This window comes from Branchiostoma lanceolatum, chromosome 17 (genome assembly GCF_035083965.1).
Source record: "Branchiostoma lanceolatum isolate klBraLanc5 chromosome 17, klBraLanc5.hap2, whole genome shotgun sequence".
In the NCBI taxonomy this organism is placed as follows: domain Eukaryota; kingdom Metazoa; phylum Chordata; class Leptocardii; order Amphioxiformes; family Branchiostomatidae; genus Branchiostoma; species Branchiostoma lanceolatum.
This window is the reverse complement of record NC_089738.1, coordinates 1775267-1784510: the sequence shown is the minus strand read 5'-3', so window position 1 is coordinate 1784510 and position 9244 is coordinate 1775267. Positions and strand designations below refer to the sequence as shown.

The window sequence follows — 9244 nt, the reverse complement described above, 5'->3', positions numbered from 1 at the left end:
TAAGTTAAGGTATCAAACATTTTTATTGTTCAACAGTAGATGTTGCCCTCGTTTTAAAGGTATATATATTGGTATATAAACTCAAGTCGTGATTCTATTATTGAGAAAAGTGCGGGGACTATAGCTCCATTGTAGTCATCTCAAATAGATTTACTGTCTAAGCAAATAATTCCTTGTCATGTTTTCATTTGTGTTATCGAAAGTTATTCTGGAAAAATGGCATCCATTGTCTAAAGATCGCTGAAGTGTTTAACTCAAACTTTACTATTGTTTCTTAAGTTCTCTACTGCATGTTGACAAAAATCTTGATGACACTGTAACCCCTCTAAACGTAGGCGTCCAGCAGGGAAACCTCCACTTTCCCCCTGGCGATTGTCTTCACGGAGACCTTATCCTTCTGGCGCACCCAGCCGACCTGGACCCACGGGCAGTTGATCCAGGCATAAGCCATTATGCCTGGAAACGGTGTCCCTGGACGGTGGTATTCTTCCACGCGTAAGGCTGGGGTCACCTCGGCCTCCACCACCTTCAGGGCGTTTGAGGTGTAATGATAGGTTTCCAGCGTCAGATTCTAGAGGTCAAAAGAATCATAAAAATAGACTGTCACGTATGCTGTTCCCGACAAGCATTAGTGTAAGCGTTCAGTACCGTTATATTCCATGGGAAATATTATAATAAAGCTGATTTTTGAGACGATAACGTTTTCTAAAAGGACACATAGGCAGACCACAATTGCGGCAGCACAGAGTAGGAGTGTTGGAGGCCTCGCCCCATAAAAATCATGCTAAAACAACAAAATTTCGTGCTGTCACCTCTGGATCGTAGCAAACAATATCACATGCTAGAAATAGAAGAACAAAAGACATAACATTATACGTACCATAATCGCAGACAATGTACTCGTTGTTCGAGGAGAAAGAGCTTGAACACGTAGCTTGTCTGGACTCTCCAATTCCGTCAGACTTGACTCTATACCTCGTAGAGTGGGATTAACAAACGATAAAACCTTGGATAATTGTGCCCCCGCTGAAATATGCAGTCAATCAAGTGGCTCTCTCTGGCGCCCAAGGTTGCATTCCATCGACTATTTTAGCCACACACCTTATAACATCGAGAAGAAAATTGCATCTAGGGAGACAAACCGACATAGACCCGTTGCTTTCGTTCAACGTCTGCTTGTATCAAAAAATAGGATTTAATTTGGATGTGTAAGCCTTTTAGACCGCCAATATCTTACAGGAAACATATAATTCATGAGCTTTTATCCAAATCTTTTGTGTGTCAAATATCTTAAACATTGACATTCTTGATTTCAAATGGTTGCAAATTGTTAAAAACCACACCTATCCAAAGATGTCCCTGCGTGTGCAACCATCAGCATCACCCAATTCTGATAGACTATTTCAGATAGACCGATAAACCGGCTTGAGATGTGGCTGAAGCTGCAAAATCGGGCAGGGCTGCCTGCAATGGAGAGACCCGCGGAAGTCCATATGTCTACTCACTACAAGAAGGAGGAGGCAATCAGCAACGATAAGTATCGAGCCAATAGGAGAGTAAAATCTACCGGAATACATCAGTTCTTTAGTGACAATCAGTGAGGTTAAGATTCCCTTACTCACTCCGCTACCTTGCGGTCTGTGAATATCAATATAGCGTCATCACTTTCAAAGAACACCTGTTGACAGTTTGAGCTTCGACCTTCTCGAAGTGTTGTAGATACGGCTATGCAAGAATGATTTGAAAGTTTCAAGTTTGCAAAACATATCTTGAGTGTTATGTTTCATCGTAGAGTTGAAGGCAAATACTCCAAGCCCAAATGTGCTAAATTCTGACATATATTCATAAGTAATTAAAGCTTAACCATTCGTATCCAAAGATGTCCCTTAGTATGGAAACATCAGCAGCAGCCAGTTCTGAACCATCTCCAGTCGGTAAGACTATCTCAGATAGACTGAGAAACAGTCGTGAGGCGTGGATGAAACTTCAAAGTCGGGCAAGGCTGCTTGATATGGGGAGACCCATGAAAGCCGTCCACATTTTTACTCACTGCAAGAAGAAGGAGGCAAGCAGCAACGGTAAGTATCGAGCCAACAGCAGCGAGTCTTACAGCAGCAGCGACGAAGAGCCCAGCACGACGAGGAGGAGCCCAGCATGATGAGGGGACCAGCAGTTACGACGAAGAGACAAGCAGGGACGAGGAAGATGCCAGCTGCCTTGAGAAGGATGGCAGGTGCGACGACCCAGATAATGCCATCTGCGACGAGGCGAGTAAGATACCAGCCAAGTCGAAGAGGCGACCAAAATGTAATCATAGAACAAATGAAACAAAACCTTAACTCGGGACGTTGTGTCGACTGTGACCACACTCTATAAAAGTAAAACCTCAAGTTGTCAAAGAAATATTGTTCTCAAGTTATTGCTGATGACGAATTTTTGATATAGGATACGTTGGACAAGAAATAGGCACATTTAGCTCTCCATCCCTTATGTGGACACCTTTTTCCTGCACTAAGTTATTCTACATCAATAAAGGTGTATTTCATATTCCTATTCATTTCACTTTCAGTAAAGCTCCATTCATACCTCTGTGGTCTTGTTTTCACTATAGCGACTGGAGCACACAAGCACCAGCCTTGGTTGGTACCGTCAGAAGACTGGACCATGGATTGGTTACCGTTGAAAAGTAGATAAACTGTTCTCTTTCTTTTTACGTGCCACCTCATATGTTATTACATACAGTTCTGGATATGGAACAATAGTTGATTTCTTTTTACATGCGTGCCTGGCACGGTAGTGACGGCTCCCACCGTTGAGTCGTACCGTGCTAGGCTGGAGGCCTGCCCGCCTTAGCCTGGGACCTCCCCTCTCTACTTTGCCCCCCACGTGGTCATCTGGGGGTTATCTAAGTTAATGTTTTAAAATTTCCTAACGTCTGTAGCAAAGGAGGTGGCAGATGAGCTGGCACAGGAATAGGATTTACCCCCTTGCTGTATACACAAGAGAGAAGACCATCAAGTCGCGTTACAATAAGCTCTTCGAGCTGTTCACCAACTGCAATAACAAGTATGCCGATGTCAATACAATGATACCAAAAGACATTTTCTCTTTGGGTAAGAAAGAACAAATACTTCTTAACCCTATCTAGACCGGGCTTTTTAGAGACTTTTCTGGGACCGGGAGGGGGGGGGGTCATTCGCCCCCCTCCTCATAACTTCCAAACGGTATGATGTATCATCACCAAATTTGCAGAGTGATGTATATGTAAATGTTATAATTCCTGCAATTTTGGTACTGTTGTGACGTAATATGACGTAATTATGACGTCACTAATGTCATTTTATTGCCTAAAACCGTCTAAATAGGGAATTCCGGTAATACCTGACGGTTTTGACCGATTATTGTCAATGGTAACTACGTTGACGACAAAATGACATCATAGAATAACGTCATATGCCTTTATCTGTCCCTTGGGATCCGCCATCTTGGATAGGCAATCGTGAATTTTTTGAAAATACAATGTTTGCTACTTATGACACCAAAACACCATGAAAAATAGACTAGAAACGTTGATTTGAATGGTTTTTGTTGAACACATAGCAGGTATGGACGAATTTGAAGGGGCAAAGGCCTGTTTATACCTAAAATTAGGATGTTGGCCGCCATCTTTGATTTTGACCGATGACGTCATCAAATTAGCATTATTTATGAAAATTTAATTATCAAAGTTACACAAGATTACATAGGATCTTAATAATGTATGAAAACAAATGTAGCGGAGCAAGATAGCCTTGAAGCTACATTTTTAAACAAAAAATTGTGAATTGTGTAAAATATGCCTGTCAGAAACCAGTTGCCATGGCAACACGAAAAATAAACTTATACTTTTACTATGAAATTGTTAGCAACTAAATTCTATGAAAAGTCACTAAGTTTCGTTGTCCTAGCACACGTCGTTCTGGAGGTGTAGGACGTCAAATTTGGCGCGGGCACTTTTAGCCACCAAGTCTAGATAATTTTTACCTTTGACATCGTCTTAGATTATTACGAAAGGTGTTGCTTCGATTTTGTTCAACACAGATGTGGGAATTAAGGTGTTCTCCAGAGAGATATTTCAAGCTACCAGTTTCCCCTTCAAGATAGAGGGACATGTAGTGCAGTGCGTGGTGCATCGGCTTAGAAAGCGAGCAGAGTTTAGAAAGTCGCCATGCAGTATTTCATGGCATGTAGCGACCACACAGAGGATCCTGCTCAGCAGCTAAATTGCATGCCATAAAAGCATCGGATCACATAACCGTAACACCTGGCCGAGAGATAGTGGTGCCACAGTCTAAACCACGAAGACGAGAAATCACCGAACGAGTAAAGAGAGCGTGTTCTTAGGTTTATTATTTTCTGTGTACAGGATATTTATTTTGCACCGGCTGCAGGAAACAGTGTAGGCCTTTAGGCCATGCGTATAAGAGCTTAAAGGCAGGCTAAACTTAATTTTGTAAAGCATACTGCAGTATGTTAAATATGCCACTACGACCAGTTCTGACTTCTTTCACATGAGTCCATCATAGATTAGCGTTTTTACAACATTTGAAATTCGCGGTGTGGTGATGTAATACTGGCGATGTCCAAAGACCTTTGACTTTTGTGACGTCAGATTCCGAGTTGGAGGAATGGCGTCTGGAGTAATTCCTATGGTGCAGGTGTGGCCGACTCGGAATCTGACGTCACAAAGGTCAAAGGTCTTTGGACATCGCCAGTATTACATCACCACACCGCGAATTTCAAATATTGTAAAAACGCTGATCTATGATGGACTAATGTAAAGGAAGTCAGAACTGGTTTTAGTGGTATATTTAACATACTGCAGTATGCTTTACGAAATTAAGTTTAGCCTGCCTTTAACGTGACTCCTGTGGACGCCTATGTAAAGAAAGGCTACTGCATCTTGAAGGCGAACGTGGCCATGGGCAAGTAAATGAATAGAAAGATCTGAACGAGAACCCAGTTTATCTATAACGGACCCACGTTATTGTGCAGACTACATCAAGCAAAAAAAGGACCATTTCACCGTAAAGGGAGCTAACAGGAGATTGTACGTCCTACTTAAACATGACTCATCGCATAATGAAGGCAAGATTGACTTATTATTGATAACTGGAATAAATAGGGTTCATGTACTAGTAACTTGAGGTTTAATGTGTCTTAGAGACTGAATAGGTTTTACATAAGAAAACAAGCAAAAGACTGCCTTAGTCATTTTATCTTATACTGCCTCCACCATGAGCATTCGGACAATTACGATAAAGATTGAAAGTCGGCTCGATTCTACCAAAGGCAATGGGTCAAAACTTTTAAATGCCAAACGTTGCTGGAATAAGGACGTGCTACTAGATTAGCATCCGCACAGATTACCTCCCATTTGAAATTCAAAGGCACAGGGTTTGCATGAGATTTTCCACTTAATTTAATATCTTGGACTTGTTTTGTATTTATCCCGTGAAGGAGGGGCCGACTACACACAAGCTGGTGCAAAAACCAACTACATGATTTTCGCCATGGATCAGTGCAGATCAGCGGTGTTCTGGGACAATGACACGGCGATTGCCTAAACGTCGGCTGGCCGAGCAACAAGCAAAAATGTAGGCAATCGAATCTCCAGCCAGTTCGATGAACTTATTGACTGTGTTTTAAGCACAGTGAGTTATTAAGTTGTCTAAATTCTTGCCAAACAAGTCGCGAAAGCCTGAATTGATTTTGAGGAAATAATAAAAGACACGCAAGTCTAAAAGCATTTTAGCTGTCTGATTTATACGAGGAGAAAGAGGTATTTCAGTGGCATCAGAAAACGATTAACGTTACAAAACAGGATCTATGTTACTGTTGTGCAGTTGCTAAAACCGCGGTGTCATGATAAAGATTTGAAATCTCTATCTGTCAATCATCTAAAGCTTGGCATGCTGGTTGGTGGCCAGAATAATCGCGCCATTTCTTGACTTATCAGAGTCTTAGAATGCAAGACTGTTGACGTTTTATTACATTTGAATAACCTCATATAAAGCTTGTATTGCTTAATTAGAGTGCAAAAGATAAGTTAGTTTTCAATTAAGGATTCCCTTTTCTTTGGTATTTTTCATGGTCGAAACAACTTTCCCCTTAAACCCAGATATCGTCATTCCAGATAAATGGCGACAACCCATGGTATTCTGACACGGGGCTTGCTGGTCAGGTCCGTAGTGGCTTTTCTCCTGTGACTGTAGACGTGTTTCCCATATATGTGCCCTGAACTCATCAATGTTCCTCACTCTTCCCAACCTTGGATTATTAGCATCTATCTATTTATCTTGAAGGTGGTCTTTCGTTAATTTCACGAATCCCTAATTCCAAGAATAGTTTATTTATACCAAGATTGGTGCACGCGGGAAAACTGGTAACCTGATATCCTCATTCCGGAGAGGAGGCGACATTTAGTGCAGTCGGATACGAGCGCTTGCTGTTCAAAACTATACATGTAGCGGGCCAGTTCCTTCCTGTCGTTGTAACGTGTATGTAGTCAGTATCGTTCTGAAATCATTAGTGTTCCACTTCCTTCGAAATTTGGGACAAGTTGCTGACGTCAATTCATCAAACATGGAATTTTACATAGTCCCTTGTGTTGAATTAGAGGACATTACTACCTCTGCACCATATGTTAATATTTGTATTACGCATCCATGGACTAATTTACAATATACTGAAATTTATGGATTGCTGTCTCATTGGGTTGGATTCATACAGAATAGTGGTCCTAGTGTCCTCTTTGATAGTTTTGTTAATCGCTGTGACGTTACATCCTGTTGTGAAGCTATCTCGATGTATTTGAGGAAACAAAATGTGGCAATTGAAAACGTGCCCAGTTTTATTTGATTCAATTATTATTATTTGGGGCTGGAGGTGTCGACTTCCATCTGTTGCGGAAAAATCCTGCAGTATTCATTTCATATCGTAGAGTGTTTTAAACACTATTGTCATTTTATTGATAAAATCACAAGGTCTTCGTCAGAAAACATACTTCATACTTTGGTTTCATTTAACAGGGGCGCATCAAAATCATTCGCATGTAACTGGTTGATTTACTAGGTGACGTATGTCTTAGTTGAGATAGCGAAGGGCTTTGAAACTAGCTTTGCCCCTGAAACCAATCTTGATGGAAAAGCCCTTTTTTTAGCATATGGTCGTATTGACACTGATTGATAATGAAACTGGCACAGACTGCAAATGCTTTTCGTTACTTTAAAAAAAATTACATACCAGAAATGCACTGCCTGGATTGTTAATAGCAAGACCTCATGTCGAATGGAATCAACTGTTTTTCTAGATCCACAAATCAGGTGAAGAGGGTTTTTCGACCGCATATATTTCAAAATCTCATGTTTTATCGCGTTCTAGGCCCATTGTTTCTTTTTTAAGGAGGATTTTTGAGCGTGGTCGTTCTGGGACTCCAATGTACTTTAAAATGTACTCATATGCTAAATAAACAATAAGTGTTCATACTAGTATCCTTGAACTCTTCTGTTGAACTCTACTTCACAGCCATTTATGCATGAGTAGAAGATTTGGGAAGTGATTAATTTATTGTTGTCAGTTTTGACATTGTAAATTCACGACAGCAGGCACATTCTACCTTTAGTAGACTGCTCTTGACAATCTTGATATTTACGTGTTGAAGACATGAGGAACCCAATGTACACTTCACACTAGCCTTGCAGATCCTCCATATTGTGTGAGCTGGTCAGGATTGAAGGCAGCTTAACTTGCTTGCTGGGTATAATTCAAAGTCTATTTTTATGCAAGGCAAAACATACCAGAAGAAGGAACGCCAGGCCGCCATCTACTGATCTCGGTAGTCTGACGCCTTGACGGTGCTTAATCATAATTTGAGCCCCCGTTTCTGTCGATAGACGACCTAGCATTCGTATCCTCCTCACGCTCTTGTTTAGCTCTACGAAGTCGACTTATCATTTCCGTCCGTCTGTCTGTAAATTAAGGAGCTACTTAACTGACAAGTGGCCCCAAAATAAACAGTATTTTCGTCAGTCACATACAAAGGCTAATAAGCACGGATTTTTTCACGACTTAACTTCAAGTATGTGAAAAGGTCACTTCGTCCAGCTGTCCTATGGCGACACATTGGTTACTAATAGGTTAACGAAATGTGTGTGTAAGTCACCTTTTGGTTCGGCAGAAATCCTTCTTATCCTAAAGGACATATCATAAGCCTTTTATCGACCATTGATACTTTGAATACAGGCACAATTTCCAGGCTTTTATATTGCGCATGCAAAGCATTAAGGATGCCTTGAGAAAGCGTTTGGCGAAAGTTCTTGTGAAATGAAATACATGATGGACAGTGCTTCCACAATATTACGTGCATGCTGACAGTGACATTATTTGGGTTTTCTTGCATTGCATAAGATTGTTCTTACCGTTCCCGAAGCCATTAGTCCCAACAATATGAAAGGGACCTTGGTGTTTGCCATGGGCAGTCATAGCACACCACTTTTGCACAAAGTAGAAAACATCATTTCTACTAAGTTGAGTGACTACATCTTGGTGATCCAGATTTGACGTCTCCTAGGATTGCCACTTATCAATGTTATATATATATATATATAACGGAACACCTAAATAGTCCCGAATGTACATATTTAGACCTACAAAACGATGTAGGTTTACCACTTCACAAGAATGAAAATGGAATTGAAATTGAAGAGAAAATTATTCGTACTATAACCTCGTGGGTGTTTTTTTTGCGTTTTGTGCTAACGCTTTTAAACATCTGTTTGACCATATTAATATGTCCCACCGTATGCCAAGATGTATAAAAAAAATTCCAACATAGATTGCCATGACACCCTTCCCTCCAAACTGGACCTCTGGGAAGAACAAGGCTGACGGGGCAGTTCCAGTCTAAATAAACAGGTACTTGATTGACTGAGATGCTAGAAAATTGTTCTGATATCTGTGTACTTACTATCAAAATTTCTTCAACATATACAGTTCAAACTTCTTTTGTGTAGAATAGTTAAAACTTTAAGTTTACTCTATTGTGAACTGATATTCTCTTGGAACACCCATGGCATTAAGATGCCTTCCCCACGAATCGATTCTTCTCCTGCCATTTGTCTTCGTTACTCCCTTCCCTATACATCATTTCCACATATAATTTAATCCTTCTGATTTTCACGGCGTCCAGAGGTGGTTTCCCTTT

The 9244-nt window shown here is 40.8% G+C and overlaps 1 long non-coding RNA gene across 1 annotated transcript; it reads right to left on the bottom strand.

The window, feature by feature from the left end:
- On the bottom strand, nt 1-1454 carry LOC136422344 (uncharacterized). The gene is made up of 2 exons (XR_010753602.1): nt 881-1454; nt 1-571 (listed from the first exon to the last, which is right to left on the bottom strand). It is a non-coding gene; the product is annotated as an uncharacterized lncRNA (long non-coding RNA).
- Between the last annotated feature and the right edge of the window lie 7790 nt (nt 1455-9244).